Raw genomic sequence first — 21,139 nt, 5'->3', positions numbered from 1 at the left:
GGCTTTCACATACGAAGGCAGGAATAAAAAGAACAATGCAAATAACTTGTAATTTTTTTTAATATTTACCTTTTACTTTCTCAGGGGGGGGATGAGGAGGGAAGGGAGACCAACCATAAAGGAACCTTAAAATGAGAAATATTACAGTCATAGGCAGCACCGACCACACTCTGCTCTGGCTTTCATTTTGCCAGTAAATCAGCTTACTACAAATCTTCCCTGTGCAAAAGCTCTCAGCAGGTATCTGGCTGGCCCTGATTAAGCACCAATCACAATTCTTCCCCACACTTCAGTCACCTCAATGGGCAGCAGAACAGAAATTAATATTTACTGCAGCCAGGCCTATCATCCTAGGGGACGATCGCATTCACTCCGTTGTTTTGTGTGGGTTTTTTTTCACTGCAATACGTAATGAACACCATTTCAAATACCATTTTGATGTTATCAATCCTGGTGAGTTGCCCATCTCTCAACTATTGCCTCAATCAGCATCTCCCCTGGCTTAACAAATCATACACAAGCACGACTGATGAAAATCCTTCCATCATTTTTTTAGATTTAATTTTTCAGTGGCTTTTTGTTGTTGTTGTTCTTTGCAGCCAGGCATCTTAGACCATAAACTCCCTTTGTTGAGAGCAAGATGCGCCCTCCGTAAAGCCATCTCAGGCTCCGGCAAGCAGGGTCAGGTGGCAGAGGACAATTGAGTATGTATTGGTAGCAATGCATGCCCTTCTGTGTGCAAGTGTGTATGCGTGTGTGCACATGTGTGCCCACGTGTGTGTGTGTGTGTGTGTGTGCTCACCTGTGTGTGTGTGCCCACAAACCTCAGCTTCTGTAATAGCAACTCGATTACAGTTTAAGCTTCTGAGTCCTGCAGCTCTCTGGGTTTGCAGGATGATGGCACTGTACACACCACTGAGTGGGCTGAAACTTTGGTGTTTATTTTCAGCCTAGGACACAGACATCGTCTCGATTTTATGAAGCAGCTAAGCAATTTTCTCTCAAATCTTACAATTTGAGGGATTCATAACTTCAAGGCAACTAGCCCCTTAATGTAAAGGTATCAACGCATTCAAGGTCGCTGGTAATTTCTGATATAAGAAAGCTTGACGTTGCTGTATTCCATTACCTGTCATATTGGGTAGGACAGACACGCAGTGTCTCACCCTGGGTGCCCCTGCATTTATTGCCGACTTCACAGTGGCAGAGGGCTAAGAAGAAAACAAAACTCGGGGATCACCAATATTACTAAGCGTTTTAGAAATTCCTTTTGAAAAGTTCTTCTGGAAGAAAGACCTCATTGAAGGTCACTGGCATATTAAGTATGAAGAATCACTTCTTAATACTCTCTTGACTGTAATCAAATTTAATCTTGTCAGCTAAATGAGAGGAAGTGATCAGTGTAGAATGCATCAAAAGATCGGCAGAGATTGGAAATGAAATCAAAATTCGTTTTGGTATCTGCCATGGTTAAAACGACATTCTAATTGCTCACCAATCAAACATCATAAAGCTTAGTGTGTAATTTTAATCATCGATGAGCTGCAGGTTAATTATCTTCATGGCATGCCTGCAGCTTTTAAAACCCTCTGAAATAATCTGATAACCATAAGCATGAAAACCTAATAATTTTCTAATTAGTCCACAAACGTTAATGTTTACCTTTGCATTCACCAGATCGGCACAAACAATGTATATACGCACCAAAGGCAGCCAAAATGCCTAAAATATAACCCCCTACTAGACTGGAGGAGATGCGGAAGGCAGGAAGGGGCTAGAGATCTGGAGTGGGAGCACAGTGGTGGGTAACACTCTATTAGTGGTCCTGGGTTACCAAGTAAAGTGGCAGGACCCAGGGTGGTGCTGTTTATTCTTTCCTCTGATGAGATAGTTTAGGCCAGTGATGGCGAACCTCTGACACGCGTGTCAGTGCCATTTCTGATGACACGCGGCCACTGAGGCGGCCGCATGCCAAGGATGAAACATTTATGTTATTTAAACTATAAATATCGCGAAATAATGTTTTTTCCTCAAAGGGACACACTACCCGAGTTATGCTCAGTTTTTTGGCGAAGTTTGAAACACCAAGCTCAAAGGTTGCCCATCACTGGTTTAGGCTGATACGTGGAAGGAGATTCACCTTAATCACAAAAGTAAGAAAAGTTCCCAAACACTGTGTAGCTTGTGAAGGAGTTTCTGAGCTTTTATTATTATTTAAATTACTTTGCTTATAATCCTACAACAGTTCTCAGCCCACACGAGCACGTGCTGGAATTATGACACGTGATGAGTACACCTGGAAGAGGGGTCTGTAATGTGCAGTTAATAATTTTGGCTAGATGCCGAATGGACTCTCCAATGTACCGTCTCAGTACTGCTCTATATGAATCAGAACCTATTTATCTTACCGGAAGTAACTTCCAAAAATGGGACAACATTGTTGCCAGGTGAAAAAAAATTATGAAAACTACCCTGCAGAATCCATCACAGGTCAAAGCAAATGGTAGGATTGATTTTGTTACAAAATTCCCACATCATTTTACACCAAATTGCCTATCAATTTCTTCTCAATAAGGTACACATTAATCAGAAGCTAAGTCAAATCCTGTCTTCAATACAATCAAACTTACATTTCATTCCAGAAGCAACAATGACAAACCTATCTGAATTGATGGTAAGTAATATATTACCTGATTTTTAAATTCGTAGCTATTGACTATGTCGATGCTTACCTGTATATTTTTATGGAATCACTTTAGTTCGTGCAGTTAAAACATTAGTTACATCTATATGTACCAATATTGTACATATTAAATATGATGCCCAGTGATTTCATTGTCATCAATGTCAGAGAAGATCTTTCTTTTATCAATGTGACCCATTTAGGAAATTTACACTAAACTTTTATAAGTCGCAGTAAAAAGACCGCAAAGACAGCCGTGTAACTTCAACCACAGAATTCATTCCAAAATGACTGCATAACAAGTAAACTCACTATAAAAGTTGCTTCACCATTTAAGCTGGTCTCTATTTGGTCTTCACCAATTTCTATTCTCTATTGCCAAACATTCTATCTGTAAAAATCACCAAAGTCTTCAAGAAATCCCCCCCTCCCCCAAAAAGCCTAATACAATTTCAATGCTAAATTCAGAACAATACGTACCTGCTGGTCTGCTTAGAATATGTGTACACATTTTGGGGGTATTCTCAGTAATTCACAAGATCAGTGACTTTGATCACGTAAATCCCTTTTTGGGAACTAATGGACAATATGCAGAAAAGAACTTTTATTGCTCATTCTGCCTTGCTTTCGTCCTTCGGCCTCAACTCTGCTCTGCCAAATGACCAAACCCACCTACCAGGAGCTGGCTAATGAAAGGGGTGCTTGCTGAACAATAGAAGAATTCCTCTGCATTCAGGAAGCAGCGTTCCCATTAGAACCCCAAATCCGAGAGGCCAGTGTCACCTCTGTTTTTTAACTGAGAGTGTCCCAGCCCTCCTCTCCGGCCCAGTGAGACGGGGTTTGTGAAATGATGAAAAAGAACGTGATCTGATGAGGGGGCCCGAAGAACGGGACAGGGATGCTAGGTTAGCCACTCTGCAAAGTGCTGGGAGAAGGGACAAGGGATTCCGCCTATTGTTTCTATTCTCATCTGCTCGTGAGCCCTCTCCTAACACTCTGAGTCTTCATGGACTCCCTTTGAAATGGGTTAAAAGCTGTCCACGTAGAAGAGAATTTGGTAACAAGTTCTAAAACAGAAAGAAAGAAAGAAAGAAAGAAAGAAAGAAAGAAAGAAAGAAAGAAAGAAAGAAAGAAAGAAAGAAAGAAAGAGAGAGAAAATAAATAAAAATCCTTGAATTATATCAAGTTTCCCAAAGGTCATCGCTGTCTCGGCTGTGGCCTTTTCCCCAGTCCAAATCCTCTATCAATATGTCATAGTGAGTTAGGCAAAGACAAAAGGGAAGTGCAGTGTGAAACGGCACATATATCTAATCCTGACAAAGCACTGAATAGCCTTCACAAGTATAATTATACTTGTTTATTTGTTGCCACGTACAGAGAACTGATGAAAAAAAATCCATCAAAGTGGTATTATGCAGACACCAAGAGCTTCTTTTCTTTGGTCGCTGAAGCCACATTGAGGCTTAAATTCCTTATTGTTAAATTCAGAGGGAAGAGAAAAAAAGATTTTGGGCTGGACTTTTTTTTTTTTTTTTTTTTTTTTTTTGCATCAGTTGCTGACAGATCTTTTATGTACTAGGCGGTATTAGCTCACACCGCTACCTCATTTCTGCCCATGTTGGAATTCATAATTATAAACTACTGTACAGAAGCTTTTAAAAGGGTGTGGCGTTGCTGACCACGGGAGGAAGGCCCTGTTCTCACAGCCTCCCTTTTGATATATCAAAACACAGGTAAAGTTACGTCAGAATCCAGCTTTGATCTCGGTCTTTAAAGTTGGGGCTGGTGGATTCCTGTAGCAAGCTTTCTCTGCAATTGGCTCAGTTTAGTATATGTCCAGTATTTCATCAATAATGAGTGCGTAACTTCTTTCCCACTGCAGCATCAGAAACCTTCGCACGAAGAAAAACAACTCCAAGGATGTCCAAGGATTGAAAATATGAAGAAAAAGATTTCAAGCCCAAGTATCAAGGATCCATTATGTTCCCATCGTCACTAAATCAAATAACTTCACAAAAGCACATTTTTTAGAGGGGGTTGGGGGAGTCAAGTAAGCTCCCCCCTCACCCCCCGACCCTTGCAAGATAGAAATATATCAAAGTACATGCACTGTGCATAGTTAATGTTTGTGAGCTTTACAATTTAAAACAGAAAAGCTGTAATTTTTCTTTGCTGGCAATCTGGAAACACTCTGGAGTTAATTACAGCTGATTCGGAGTGAACCACACAAACAAAGACCAGTCTATGTCCAGACAATTATACTGCATTAACTAGCTTAGAGCTTCCTGCTGATGCTCCGGGCTCTTGTGTTACACCCTTCTACCTTCCCAGCACGAGGGAAAATGCTTCTGCAAGAAGGAATTAATGAAGAGAGCTGCAGAAGAATGTGTGACGACCTCTCTTGACACAGCAAAAACTTTCCACCCATGCTACCACCAAGGAGAGAAGGTAATTCAGTTGGAGGAGAAGGATGTCACCGACTATATAAACCTTTTAAAAGAAGCAAATGTTTAAAGAGGGAAAGTTTCCCAAGACAAACATGAGTATGCAAGTCGGCTCAGTCATTTTCCCCTCATTTTTCTCATTAAGCTCTAAATTAGGTATTGACTTCCGTCCCCATAAACAGGGCCTTTGTGATGGACATGAGTGGTCCTCTCTCTCTCAGTTTTCTCTTCCCACCCTCCATTTCCCTCCTTCTCTCACTTATCTCTAAACCTCCATGGACATGATATGACGATGACACATCCTTAAGCATACACGTTAGAGAACTAAAGAGGCAAGGTACACTTTGCTATGAAGTCCGACAGTTCTTAATTTGATTCGTTGTGGGAAATAGGAATTTTACGCAGTTTTTCTTCACAACTTTAATCAAACTCCAGCTACTTTCCTTCAAGATAAATCAATAAACTCTCCTTAACCAAAGTCCACTATTACATGACTCATGTTATTCGTTTGCTTCAGGAAAAAGCTCGGAATCACTGAGCAAGATGGACCCAGTACTTTATTCTCTGTAAACAAACTTTGGTCCTTTTAACCAATCGAGTTGATTTCTAATTTTCTTATTCATTCTAATTGAAAATGAATAGTTTGGGTTGGTGTGAGACAAGGACATGAGCTGTAATTATGTTCAGTGCCTCGGATTCTTTCTTTGATACTGTTTTGCAAGTATTCCAGCTGACATTGGGGCTTTGTGGTGATTGCTTCATTAAAGGGTAAGTATGTCCTAATCAGCTAAAGCATTACTAGAAAGCTGGTGTTTGCCAATACTGTGAGAATATACCAGCTATTTTCTTTGCTTTGCTTTCTTTATAGAAGGAAAAGGTACCTCTGAATGTCAGTTGCCCAGCCCTACCTCAGTGTCAACCACCTTCCCTGGTCTCCATCTATGCAAAGTAGGATTAGAGTTAAAGGACTGTATGATCCTTTTAATTTTCCTTCCCTAAATAAATACTGATCTACAAATTAATCAGGTGTTATATTCAAATACATATACATAAACCCTGGAAATACTAAAAGGTTGTGTAGCTTACACTCCATTTACAAAGCATCTCCAACAATGGACAGAATCAGTTTTCCTTCTCAGACCTCTCTCCTTCAATCCCTACTAGATTTGAAAGTTCAAGGAAATAACATTTCTAAGTATGAAGCTTAAACATGGAACCCTTTAGTTCTCCTTGGAAAAACATGGACCGCATCAATCATTTTTAGAAATTTATAAATCAAAGGTGCCATGTTTTTGCATATGTTTATATTTCTAGTCTTTAAAATGCAGTGGACTAATCTGTCTGGAACGCACACCATCTAAGAGTGTTTAGTTGATAATGCTTTTAAGTTGTCATGTAGGGACATTTAAAAAATTCATCTTAATTGGTTTTATTAAGGTATGCATAACTAAGGAATACTGAGCTTCAAAAGAGATTTACCAGACTAGTGAAAACCATTCCACACATGTATTTATCTCATATACAATGTGAAGACAATATATTCTAACATATACCTGCATTTTTTCCTTCTTTGCCCATTCATAAACAAAATTCTTGATCTACTGACAACTGAATATTTAAAAGAGAAAACAATGGTATAATTATTTGCATTTCATGATTCCCTCCAATATGATCTCATACCCCATATAACAATAAGTGAAGCAGTGTAAGTACATTCTTATTATTTTTAAAAAATGTCATTCCTTGCAGGCTAAACCTACCATAATTATTTTCATAAAACTAATCACAGGTCAGGTATTCCAGCAAACATTCCTGTTCCTTGAGCAATGCTTTCAAAATAGTTTTAATGAAGAAAGTTATATGCATAATTTTTAAATCCCTACCAAGAGCCTTTTACGATACAATACTTGTAGAGGCTACCAAATAGAAGCCTTTTTATATCCAGTGTAAATATTTTTACATTATTTTATATTAAAAACCACACTAGGACTAACATAATAGAGAACATTGGGGAATGCCAAGATGAAATATTGGAAAATGTATGTTTGATCACTAAGATTAGTTGGTTATTTTATTTCTATTATGGAGAGACTTTTGTTTGGTGTGTGTGTGTGTGTGTGTGTGTGTGTGTGTGTGTGTGTGTTTTGGGCCTAAAAGTTAATTTGACTGCCGTCCATAAGTGAAGTGAGCAATTCAGTAATTAACTTTTGTGTTTTAAATGTATGAACTTTAATTAGATTTCATTATAAACAAACAAACGTCAACCATAATTATAAGCTCCTTGGTTTACCCACATATTATCCCTTTTCAAACAAACTTGATGTCAGACAAATTAAAATCAAGCAGCCAGCAATTTTGACTTGAATTTTACATGATCTGCTGGTAACCTGATTACTTTAACTTCAATATCATTACAGGAAAAGTATTTCAGGAAAAATAATGACAAGAATTCCAACAGGAGACAAGCTTAATTGTATTGATTCAAAAGACGCATGTTCATAGGAACCATGTTGAAGGAATAATGTTATCTCAAATCTACAGTTTCTATTAAAATAAAATTGTCCAGCATGAAAGAGGCAATTAAGATTGGTGTCTGCCGGACTAGAGATACTAAACTAACTAAATAATTATCTGGGCCCAATTATCTTATACTTTAAGTAGCAAAATATCAGTGTGGAGCAACCACCAGGCATGAGGTTTGCAGGTTTATTTACTGACTGGTGTATCTATTAGGACCAAGAACAAGTGGAGCTGTCAGGACATAATGAAGGTAAATGATTAGTTAGCACCAAGCCTGAACTCTTCTTCAATGCAATAAGAGTTAATTAAAGTTTACCACCAACATCAACCAAAGCAGGATGTTGATCAGGTTTCAGCATTAAGTGCAAACAGACAATAGTTGCCAGCAATTAGTGCAGCTATCAAATGACATGCGATGATAATTATACATTTAAAACAGCTAAAGACTGGGGTGGGGGGGATAAAAACTAATCAGCCTCTTTGACGACAAATACTCAAAGGACAGGAAACAGGTATCAGATTATTTCACTTTAACACTGTAAATCAATAGAGTTAAATAAGAGAAGGTTGCATGGGTACATTATCCGAGAGAGAACAATTCGCTGGATCCAAAATGAAATAAATCTGCTAGTATTGGTCTATCAAAGATAAGGACTTCTGTAGCTAAAGAAAATAAGTTGCTTTTCAATTACAGTTTCAGCATGAAGTCTGCTTCAACAAAGTTGAGCTTCTTGGTTTTGTGCAAATTCAACAATGCAGCGAGTATTGCACCATAATTATTGTAATTTAAATTAAGTATTAACTTTCACTCCAAGGTACTGTCAAAAGTACTTTTTTTGGCCTGAATGTTATCTTTGGGTTCTCAAATAAAATCTCCCTGCAAAGTTTTTGGATGTTGGGATGGAAATTCTTTGAATGCAGCTCCAAGTTGAAAACAGAAGCCATATCTACATATTATTTCGGTCTTTTCCTTGATGACACACAGAACCATGACTTCAACCTTGAAATCCATGGACCTGCCTAAAGCACATCCCTTACAATAATTTCAGTGCAAGCACCCCCTTCTTTCGCAGTTTTTGGCCTGCAGCCTCGAGCAGGTCTCCAGAAATGCGCCCATCCTCATGACCTCCACCTCTCCATTTTCCCAACTAATTCTGTTATGCTAAGGATTTGTACAGAGCGGTGGCTAATCCCAACATTTCCCTGGAGCTAAATCTAAGCCATGGCCGACTCCCAGCACAAAAATGTCTCCCTCCAAAAGCCCTTTCGCCCCCTTCAGCACTCATACCCTCATTGGTCCTGACATCCTCACTTCAGCCATGACAAATGAGCTGATGACTGTGACGCCCTGCACAGGGGGACGGCTTTATCTGGAGATATATCATCAACTCTCACCATCCTCTGCTAATATGGCTCTTCTGGGTTAATGTGTTGTGAAAATTGGAGGAAATTTTTGTGTAAATATATGCACTTTAAGTCGTAAGAGACCAACTTCATCAAAAGGAGGAAAGGGGAGCTAGAATGGATAGGATGCGGGGGGGGGGGGGGGGGGGGGCGCGGCGGAGGGGCTGGAAAAAGACTCGCAGGCTCTGAATGTTGCTCTGGGGACTTAAGTCACTCCGCTCAACCTCTGCCACACTGCGAACCAGCCAGCTGACTCTCTTAAAGGTCCCGTCCCCTCGCCACGAGAGGCCAGAGCAGAGCAGAGCAGAATTTGTGGACTAACACAAATAAACCCTCTTGATAAACACGGCTAAGCCATCACAAGTCCATTGCTTTGTTTCTACCCCAGCATGGTACATAGTTTCTCCTCAAGCCCCTAATTTCCTATGTTATTAAATCTCTCTCATTCATTTTAGTGGAGGGATGGATTGTCAACACCCATTTTACTCCAAGATCCTCGCATTCTTCAATTAGAGAGAAGCAATGTTTTTCCAACTAGTATTAAATGTGAAACTCTTCAAGCTTCAAAGAGAAGGGAGGGTGAAGCATAAACACCACCTTTACATTAAGTCAGAACCCAAGTTCCTGTTCCCTAGACCTTGCTATGTATACTATGGACTTGACAGGGTAGATACTTGTTGTAACCTCTTCTCTCAATTCATGTGAGGACACAGCCAATCCGAGTCAACTGTAGCACAACAGACCTCGGAAAAAAGAGGTCAGGCTTTGAGGAAAGTGCTATTCACTCTTGGGCCATGCAAGGAGCTCTTTATTCCTGTCCTTATTGGCATTCATCCCCCTTACTAGAGCAAGAACAAAGCCAAGTGCTCGTGTGAGGTTTATGAATAAATCAGAGGTGAGCCACTTTAAGTGCGGCCCACGATTTCCTTGTTGACAGTGAGCACTTAAACAGGCTTCTGTGACCAGCAACTTCTCGCCAACCGCAATGATTCCTAATCTGCACCCTGCTTCATTCCGAGAACTAAATGACCCACCCCCTTCCGCAAGTTTTCACCTTTTGGGCAATGCTTGTCCTATCTCCAGCAGCTTAGCTTTACAATCCTACCAGCAGCAGCCTGTCCTAAGGCCATCACTGTACCAACCGAAAATCTTCCTTTGCTAGGAAAAAATCCACAAATAAAAATATTTTCTGCTTAACAGAAGTTATTCTCTAATTAATATTATAGACTCTTTGGAAATGGGAAGAGCGAAGCCAACAACAGTGAAAAAAAATGTTAAATGATCTGCTGCAGGGAACACACACACACACACACACACACACACACACACACACAGGATCGCATCAGCTGCGCTCTGTAGTTGTGTGATATTTCCCAGGTATTTTTCTGAGCTTCAATTTCCTTATGGGTTAAACAAGGGAATGGTTCTATATCCCTTCTGACTGCAACAATCTATGGTTCTACTATAAAAACCCATTTAGATTGTGTTGGAAGATAGTTTTCCCTATGGAATTTTCCAAGACAGACCCAGATGTTTTTAAGGTTGTATATTTCTTATCAGTACCTAGATTTCAAGAAGAGAGGCAGATTCCAGTAGGATAGTAAACTGAAGTTTCCTATTTATATTTTTAATTAACTATCATTTTCTTTTCATCCATTCGATAGATATTTATTGAGGATATTTACCAAGGATTTGCCAATAATGTCCCTCACTGTGAATATAGTGGTTAACAGATGTGAGTGCTGCCCTCATGAAGGTTGAAATTTTTTGAGGAAACAGTTAAAAGAGCATCATGAAAAATGCTAGGATGCTAATTGGTTTCTTCCAATGAAATATAGCCTTACCCTATCAGTGTTCATTAAACACTTTGCCTTAAATAAATGTGCTTCCAATGAATTGTCAAGTCCAGGGCTACTTATAAATGACCAGAACATAGGCAGTACACACACTTTTATTTTTAAGAAAAAAACTGTAACAAAGATTGTGGGCCAATTATATAGAAATATAAAGCAAAAATCAAACTCAAAGCTAGGAAATTACAACCCAAATACACTTATATTTCCCATAAAATATAAACAATAATTTAAATGTGTATTATAATGGAAAATTATTATGAATTTTTAAAAAGTGTAATAGAAATTGATTTTAGTTTAGATGGTTAAAATGTATTTATAAGTTTATCAACTTTATAATGAATCTTATCATCTTTGAACCTGGGTATTCTTCCACTGAATGATGCATTGCTATAAAAAGATAAAGGGGCCAAAACTGGTTTGGCTCAATGGATAGAGCGTCGGTCTGCGGACTGGAAGGTCCCAGGTTCGATTCCGGTCAAGGGCATGTACATTGGTTGCGGGCACATCTCCCGGTGGGGGATGTACAGGAGGCAGCTGGTCGATGTCTCTCTCTCTCATCGATGTTTCTGGCTCTCTATCCCTCTCCCTTCCTCTCTGTGAAAAATCAATAAAATATATTTTAAAAAAAGATAAAGGGCTATGATCTCCTCCAAGAGATAAGCCAGGATGAGACTTATAAGTTGGCTATAAAATCCCCCAAGAATATTGAAGAGTTTTATAATATTGCTGGATGATTAATAACTGGATCTGTTCTCTAGGTTGGTGTAAATTTTGATATACAGGGTACCATGTAATAGTATCGATACTCCTTTCATGGCACATCAAAATATCATAATATCAAGTATATAGAAAGGTGTTTCAATGGCATCTAAATCAATTTGGGGAAATCCTCTACTTCAAAGACTTTCAAGCAGGCTGGGTCAACTTCAAGACTGGAATTAAGTTTGTGGTCTCTTCTATTATTGTATTCTAGAGGCCTGATGCACAAAATTCGTGCAAGAGCAGGCCTTCCTTCCCCCGGCTGCTGGCACCAGCTTCCCTCTGGCACCCGGGGACCTGGCTTCCCTTACAGCCCTGGCTTCATCAGGAAGGTCGTCTGGAAGGATGTCTGGTTTAATTAGCATAATATGCTTTCATCAGTATAGATAATGAACAACCTGGAATCTTGAGTTCATGTGGATAGACTAAGATCTGAATTATTTAAAAACTGTTTCTGTTCTAATGTACTTCTTAAATAAAAGACCAAGAAATATATCGAACATCTCGAAGCCCCTCAGAACCAAAGCAACGTGTGATGATGGAGCGGCAGATAATGAGGTAGAGGACTGTCCACCGAGATGCCATCGAGGTAGCTATCAATGAGAAATTATGAGAAGAAGGATCCTACAGCTTCTCCCACTCTTAGGCATACCATTGCCTAATTCCTAGCCCCTTCCCTTGTGGGGGACAGGGGTGTGTCTACTAAAAAGATTCATGAAGATTTGGCTGATGAAACACTCTTTAGGTGAGCATTACATGAAAACCAGCTACTGAAAATAAAGAGAAAGGAAACAGTAGGGTCTCCAGCCCTGTCACATCCACTTACTTTAATGTTCACAACCCTTTAGTCTTCTGCAACCTGTACAAGAACTTTGAAGGAGCGAGGAAACTGAGACTCAGTAAGATTAAAGAACTTGAAGAAGTCATCACTAACAAGAAGTTATTCATAGATTGGATACCATTGTTATCGGTCATTGAGATGTAAAAAAATTGAGTCGATTTTCAAACCTCTAAAACTGAAGTTAAAATAAATTAATTTATAAAAGAACCCAAAGTAAACAGCATCAACGAATGTCTAGTTTTAACTAAGTGTCATCCTTTCTATACACTATGCTGCCTCTAATACATGACAGCACTGTCTTCGTTTACTGTCCTTACACAGAATAGAAACCTGTTCTTCTTAACACCGTGGTCATGATTATGAAGAATGTATTTTAAGTCACTGAGATCATCAGTGCTTTTATGAATCAGACTCTTCTTGACCATTCAAAGCACCGAGTCTAACCTGCTCCTGAAGCAAGAATATGTTTACAGTCCCCGAGATAAGAGGCCACCCAGATTCTACTTGTATCCTCTTAGCAACATAGAACTCGCTCACTCAGAGGAGATGGTATCAGTATTGGGTCTCCATTGACATTTTCCTTTTCCTCTCTTCACTATCTCTACCACCTTCACATTCAGTCACATAACAAACCCCTTTCCAAGTATCCCCGAGTTGGGATATCTGGGTTCTTGTGCTGACATTGCCCTACCATGCTGGGTGACTCAACAAGGACTTCTCCTGCATTCTATAGCCATGTTTTAAAATGAGCTGGTTGAACTGATGTTCTAAGGCAGTTTCCAGCTTTATTATTTTGTGAGTTTCCAGTTGCCTTATAACCCTACTTACTCTTCTGTTGTGATCATGTTGTCCAGTCTTTAGGAAATAAAAGGAATTTAGTCTACAGAGGGAAAATCTCACAGGTCTCCCCTATAAATACATCTAAAGAGGAAAGAGAGACTCTAACTTGGAAAGAGGGTAGAAGTGTGTGTGTGTGTGTGTGTGTGTGTGTGTGTGTGTGTGTGTACACTCCTATTTTGCATCTACTAAGCCAAAAGAGATGATTTATTCTCAGTTAATTGGTGGGCTCAGAAAATTTTATGTACTAATTGCATTATTCCTAAATATATGGGGGAAAGGGACTAAAAATCGTATTTTAGAGAATCCACATTAATAGGCTTTCAGGTTTAGTGAAGGTAGTTTGGGAGATGAATGGGCTCTTCAATTTACCCTTCCCAGCAGGCAAATTTGAAGATTCTCCATAGGCTCCCGCTTACAAAGTTTTGTTCTGTTTTGTTGTTAGCCATGCGACCAGGTGGCACTCACCAGCTGATGGGTTTTTGTATTTTGACACTGTTAAAGCTATGGATTTCCTTTCTTCTTTACAGTGAAGGAGGAGAATTTTATGGACAGTTATAAAATGCATATTTTAACCCCAAAGTCAATTTCCCCTGATTTAAAAAGATTTAGATCTGAATAAATACTTGCTAGTACACAATTGAACCTAGAAACTTCGTCTTTAGAGGTACGTGCTATAATGGGCACCATTCAGAAATTATCAACTGCCCACTGTCCTATCCCCAGGACAAGCAAACATCAGAAATGATCAATCATCTGAATGTATGAGGCTAGTGTGCGAACCCCTGACCTGGATGACTGAAACGCCTCCTCAGGACTCCGCTGGGGCCATCAGGCCATATTAACAAAGTCAAGCTGCCCCAAATCTTAAATTTTGTTTATTTTTTTAAATCTCTAGAACGTTAGAGTGGCTAACTATATCTGAGATAAGCTGCTTGGCAAATACGACGTTAGTGTCAAAGCCATTTTGAAGTTGTGTGCATACATTTGAAAGCGCCTCAAAATGGCAAAATTTGATTTCACTCACAAACCTTTAAAAGAGAAGGGACATAGAGAGCAGCTGCCCCTATGGATAGAGGGTTGTGTGTCAAATGTGCAACCATATCAAACTTCCAAGGCAACTTGTGAACTTCTGACACGAAGGAATTAACAGAACATCAAATCCAGCAAGATCACAGGGGCACAATCCTGTGCAACAAAATAATGCCATTGAGCCCTCATTAAAAGGCCATTTTGTCCTTAGCCATCAAAGACTGTGAGAGCATGAAGATCTTGGTTATATCATCGGGGATAACCAAAACAAGTGCCAAGAGCAATTGTGCACTTAGTTCTCACATGTGTCCATCTGTTCACATATAAACATATATTCTGCTTTCTGTCTGATTTCTAAAATCTTGATATCAGAATACCCTGGGCTTTTGCCCATTTCCTAAGAATGCAGACATCACATAGCTACTATTAACCCATGTGTGATCCACTTCCATGGGGGCTGGAACGCTGCCAGGCACAACACATGGTGCTTGGTTAACAATGTCTTAAAATATAAATGAATTTATTTTTTAAATTAACACATTTTTCTTATGGAAATACCTTAATAAGCCCTTCTGCATGTAAAAAAATAGCCTCCATGTGGATTTTTTTGTTCTTTTAAGACTTTTTGCAAGCATATCATAAAGTTAACCATAAAAGTTTCTGAAACAATCCAGAATTTCTTGACAAATTTTTAAAAGGACTCTAGTAAAGAATTTGGGGGACTTTATATAACAAAGATCAAACACTTTTCCTTTACAGTATTCTGTACTCAAGAGGCAACCTTTATACTTTAATTTACGTGAAAACACTCCTGATTTCCCAAGTTTCTACGTAAACCATCTTAATAGCACCGCAGCCACGGAACCACTAAAGTGATGAGGTTGTTAAGTTCTACAACCTAGCAGCAAAGCAAGTTAGGTTCATATCTGGTAGGACCTTTCACTCCTGCTCTGGGCCGGCCTTCAATGGCTCATTTACTTCCCCAAACCCGGAAGAGCTTGTTTACAATGTACACGTATAAATAATTACCCACACTGCATTTTCATTTACGTAGGTACAAAAGAACCAATTCCCACCTTCTAAAGTGTCTGAACACCTACGATAGTTTACCCACCCTAATTATGACTAAAGACGACCATTTAGTGCCCTGATCATGTTGTTAACTGACAACCAGCTACAGCCCTCTGTAGCGACAAGAGAAAACGCTTCTGCGAACGTTTCCAAGACTGAACACACAGTACTTGCCCACTTGTTAAAAGGCTTCTCTCTAAATGACATACATCCACAAAGGCAACAGGAGATGAGTGAAACCCTAAGAAAATAAGTCCTTATCCTCAGGTGCTGTCCCCTCCCAACCACAAAAGCGGATGGGCCACCTACAACACTCAACATTGCCGAAGTCACCATACACAACTCCTTCTCCAGGGCAGTGTGTGCCACCAACTCAGACAGCGCAGGGCAGCCAATAGAGGGTGAGACACACTAGGTATCCCGTCATTAACTAAGTTAAATATCCACCCTGTACTATTATTGGCCACTTCTACAGGAACTGTTTTTGCCAGCAAAGCGCTGGGAATTCCTGGCACCCAATAGCCAATATTTGACCAGCCTAGCTGTTTCTGAAAATTCTTCAACACACAAACCTCTGTTTATCATCCTCTGGTGACACCGTTGTCATACATATTACTTCCCCATGATGATGGAAACTCGGGGCATCTTAGAAAGTTGCTGAAATCTGAGCCCCTGCTTGTTTTCTCAAGTCTTGGACAAACATAACTTTAGAGAGAGCAGAGCATAGGCATAAAGAAAGAGGAGACTGCATTTTCATCTTCCTTTCATCTTAGTCATTCAGTCAGCCATTCAGGACCCCATTCAATGGAGCTTTTCATTATGCAAAAAAATGCTAATCCTTTTCCGATGCTTTCACACTTGTACAAACCCCCATTCCTTCAGCTGAAAAGCAATTATATCAGTTTACCTTTCTGTCAAAAACAGGATTAATATTCCAATAACAGAATCTCCTTTCTCTCTCTATCTTTTTTTGCTTTAGGAAATGAGAGAATATTAGTACAGGCATTCTGAGAACAAGAATACATTATTTGAAATATGGTGATGTTAACCACGGATGGGTGGGAAAAGGAGACTAATCAGAAGAAGACAAAGTCGTTCAGTTACTGCAGAAACTCTTTCCTGGGACAGAACTGACCTTCCCTCCGCAGCTGCCCGGAGAGTGAGACTCACTCTGGTCTATTAATCAGAAACAAATTATGAAAGAATGTCGCTGGACTGGTTGACACTATCCCATCTTGGGAGAGTCAGGAGCAGCCTAGTAACAATGTCCTCTTCATCGGTAATGAACAGCCATGACAAATGGGGCAGAGCAACTATTTATTTGCATATGCAAATTCTCACACAGGGGAAACATGTACAAACAAGTGTCATTGTAAGGTGGATTAGGCAAACAACGCTTTCTTTTTTAGGACATTCTGCAGCCCAGAACATTAGTCAGCACAATTAAACCAGTCTCCATGGAGACTAATGAAATTTCACCATGGTATGAGTTAAATTAGATAGCTAGTTATGTGTTTCCACAATCCAACTTGCAAGCCATTATGGTTTTAGAACAATACAGCAATTGTGCCTAGCTGATCTTTGCCAGCTCAACAAGCTCCTAAGTTGACAATTTGCATATGTTAATATAATTAAGCACTAATTACATGAAACTTGTACATATTCACAGGCACTTTCCCTGGGTGCTTTTCAGTTTGAACCTTGGCCAAGTCTTTAACCCTTAGAATAGTCTTAGAGGGAAAAAACTCTGCCTGTGGGTACAGCCCCTAGGCAGACACAGAAAGCCTCCTCATTTATAAGCACAAAGCTTAACCTGGCTTCTCATATTTCCAGCAACAATGACAGAAAATATTTGGTGAGTGTGCTAGGGACCAGGGATAAAGAAAAAGGGGGGGGGGGAGAGGAGATGCATTAGTCTTTAAAGACTCATAACGAGTATCTTCTCAGAGGCAGGCAATGACATTCATTTCAAGAAAATGTTAAGGAAGGATTTGCTCTCACTGACAGTGTCGAACCTTGGGAGATGAAAATGGTTTGACAACAGCAAAAATAGCAAGTAGAAAAGGAAGAAGGAGCCAGCAGCACCTAATGAGCTTTACATAAATATATGCAGAGGCAATTAAGCAATGTTAATTACTATGACAGCAGTTAATTGAATATAATTAGATATTTTAAGCCACTGAATAAAGCACAGTTAAGATTAATTTTATTGAGATTAATTGTAAATAAGGATAGATTAGCTCTGTGTTTTGACAGGCATAAAAAGTAGTTCTGCAAATGAAGCAGGGGCATGGCCACCAGTCCAAAAATCATATATTATTTTAATGTCACACCTCAGAATCATCTCCTCAATAAACATGACTTTTCAAACCCAAACAGACAGGAATCCTGAAGAAAAACAAACAGCTTGCAGAGATTAAAGAGCCTTTTGTCCTTTTTCATGTGCATTTCTTTTAACAGACTAAATTAAGCGAGTCTGGTGTACGTTTTTGAGGAAGGAACATTTCACACTGAATGGAAAAAATGTTCTATCACATATGAAATTCGTGCAGCTGTGCGGAACTTGGTCCAGATGGTTTTAGACTATAAAACACCACCAAATGATAGACAGTAGGCCTTCCCAAGATCATGCGATAAAGTCACAATCTTTTATTTTGACCTCCTAAAGCTCTGCTTTGGTATTATTCCCAACCAAATCACATCTTTTCTTTCACAATTGTGTCTCCAAGAGGGTTACAAGAAACACTCTGCCTACTGAGTGCTGGACATCAGTGTAAAAGGAATGGAAGGCCTCCTTAAACAGACAGCAGCTAGGTCACTCAGCCACAAATGCAATGATAGCTATGACAACACCATATGCAGATGACAACTCTTGAGTAGGACTCTGACAAACAATGGTGTCTCGAACTATTTCTTAGGAAAATACTGCTAAGTGAAAATCCCTCCCAAATACTTTCACACCCAGCTAATCCATGTCTGCCTTTAAGAAAATGAACACAGTCCTCAAGAATGCTGAACAAATCACTAAGAAGAAAGGCACTTCAATTGATTTTGAAATAAATCAATAGGTGATTAACATAATATTTTTAAAGCAGCCACACGTGTACATATATGTATGTGTGTAACAGAAACATATATATTATGTTTCCAATACCTCGTAGCTCTTAATAGAACCAGGGTTTATGCCACTGAGTTGCTTCACAACTTCTTTAGGGTGTCCTTAGTCTTTATAACGAAAATCCTAACATGGTCTGTGAAACAAGACTAGGACAAGCCATTCTGCAGTGAAAGATTTTAAATCATCCAGCCTCTTCTAATAGACTTGAGACTTATTGAGGTAGAAACCATAAAAAATGAAGAAGGGAAATTTAATCCCTGAAATATTGATTTGCACATTAATATCATATAGGCAGAGGGCAATTTGGCTTCGTGGAAATGACACATTGTCGACCCTTGGTGAAGTCAGAGCCAATCTAACTGCTGAACATGTCTGAATCTCAAGAGTTATTAAGGGCCTCCCTTCTTGCCTTTATGACTTTTCTTCAGCCTACCAATGCAATCTTAAATGTATTATCTTTAAGAAATAATTGTAAAACCTCAGGGGTTTTCCAGTTAATGGAAGGGAGGCCAAACCACATCAGATTCTGAAATGCAACATTAAACCCTTGCAATCAACAAAAGCACCTCAATTCTCATCCATCCAGGGCAGGATCTAATATTGTTATTAAAGATAATCAAATTTCATTGTGTAAATTTAGGTTCATGGTCAGAATGGAAGTAGTAAATTCTGCAATATTAAACAGCGATTTTCTCAGCCTGCTTTATGTTTTCCTTGCTGGTGCAGCATCTTTTCAAATAATTCTATTAGCTCCAAATTAATGAACAGACTTGAGCTCATCTGCTAAAAATGGCAAAAGATGACAATAGAGCTGAACAGGTTTCCTTCGGTTTTAACTTTAAGTGGCAACTTTCACTTCCCAGACCCAGAGTCCCTTCTCCCTGTCTGACCCCACAGTTGGGGGCTGTGGCTTTGACTTACACAGCTGGTCTACCTGACCTTTCTTTGTTCCTTAGGTACATTTCACTTTTCAGATTTATGGTATTTCCCCCATATTTCATTGACTCTATCTTCATTGCCATAAAATGAAAACACTTCAGTATCAGCTTACTTTTTTAAATCCAAAAGCAACCAGCCACTGAATAAACACACTATGATGCTCTCTCCCCAGTTTCTGCCATAAATATGAAAACTGTTTTTTTTTAAAAATAACTGTATAAACCTTATGATCCCCACACTGAAGCCAGGTGTAAGAGGTTAAAACAGCTGGCTAACCATCTTTTATTTTTGTGTGCCTTCCTGCTGATTGAAACCACAAACGTTGAAAACTATCAAATATTCCCTTAAGGATTTCTTTCTTTTTTTTTTTTTTTTAAGAAGAGGAAGGGAAAAAGGAAAACCTTCATTTTCTTCAATATGCTGCTGCGTGGAGAAGAAAAAGTCTAACACACAATCAGTTACAGAAGTCGTGAAATAATAGCGAATATCTCCTTTCTGTTGTATCTAAACCATCATTTCCAACAGCTAGGCACAACTGTTTTTATTCTTCAGTTAGAAAAGAGAAGAGAGAAATAAAAGGAAAGAGAGAGAGAAAGTCGGAGCCTGCTCTGTCAGTTTTGCCAGTAAATATAAAGTAAAACAAGTGTTGATGGCACCGAGAGTGTTACCTACCCGGGCTGTGTTTGTGCATGGCTCTCAATGGAAGCGATCGATGCCCGTGTCACTGTCGCGTCCCAATCGCAGCCAAGTCTCAGCCTTAATCTAAGCAACACCCGACAAGGCAGCGGCAGCCGCAGCCTCTCCCTGACTCTTCCATCCATCCACCCAACGGAAAATATAACACTACATATGAGCGTTAAGCACCCCACGTTTATAGGGATCAAGCCACTGAAAATCCTGGAGAACACAATAAAAAAAAAAAAAAACCCTTCTGTCTCTTGTCTCTCTGCTTCCTCTCTCTTCCTCTCTCCTCTCTCTCTGCTCTCCCTGTCTCTCCTTTTGCCATCTACATGATCCTTGATTAAACATGGAACAGAGTTAATAAAAAAAAAAGGGGGGGGGGGGAAGGACTCCAGGAGAGGAAATGCAACTGTCAGAAATCGGGACCGCCAGATTTCCTGGTGAACCTGCCTGTGTCTGAGTCAGTGTCAATCCACCATCTTCCGCCCGTGAACTTGTCTTTGGGTTTTTGTTTGGTTGGGGGGGGGGGGGGGGTTGTTGCTGTTGTGTGTGTGTGTGTGTGTGTGTGTGTGTGTGTGCGCTTTCTTTTGGAAGGGGGGAGGGGAAGGCAAGGTGGGGGCTGGCGGTGGGGGGTGCAGGGAGAACGTGCGTGAGTCTGTGTTGAGTGTGAGTGTGTGAGTGTGTGTGTGTGTGTGTGTGTGTGCAGGGGTCGGCGTGGGGGGGTCGGTGTGCGCGATCTGAACCTATGGTACCTACAAGGAGGGTGTCTCGCCGAACGGTAGCTAAGACCTCACCGGAACCGCGCGGAAGTGAGGAGTCGCGGCCAAAGGCGGCCGCAGGAGCCCGGTCTCCGGGCCGGACCCCAGCCCCGGCGCGGCGCCGACGGGAGCCCCCCGCCCGGATCGCAGGTAACAAAGAAATACCCGCCAGCGCCCCGTCCTCCGCGGGGTGGGC

At 40.1% G+C, this 21,139-nt stretch overlaps 1 protein-coding gene across 9 annotated transcripts in view; it reads right to left on the bottom strand.

Annotated features, from left to right (window-relative positions):
• The window catches only part of ZFHX4 (zinc finger homeobox 4), a 365,425-nt gene that overhangs the window by 164,930 nt on the left and 179,356 nt on the right, over window positions 1-21,139 (bottom strand). The window contains exon 1 of one of the 9 annotated variants that reach the window (XM_079796735.1): window positions 20,177-20,396. The exons of 6 other annotated variants lie outside the window; for them this stretch is intronic. The gene's annotated coding sequence lies outside the window, so the exon portion shown is untranslated. Of the gene's footprint in view, window positions 1-69; window positions 89-3,163; window positions 4,717-20,176; window positions 20,397-21,139 lie in introns of those variants that run through there. 2 more of the 9 variants (XM_079796739.1, XM_079796740.1) reach the window with 2 other exon arrangements.

The sequence above is a fragment of the Cnephaeus nilssonii genome, assembly GCF_951640355.1.
Source record: "Cnephaeus nilssonii genome assembly, chromosome: 18".
In the NCBI taxonomy this organism is placed as follows: domain Eukaryota; kingdom Metazoa; phylum Chordata; class Mammalia; order Chiroptera; family Vespertilionidae; genus Cnephaeus; species Cnephaeus nilssonii.
This window is presented reverse-complemented; position numbering and strand designations above follow the sequence as displayed.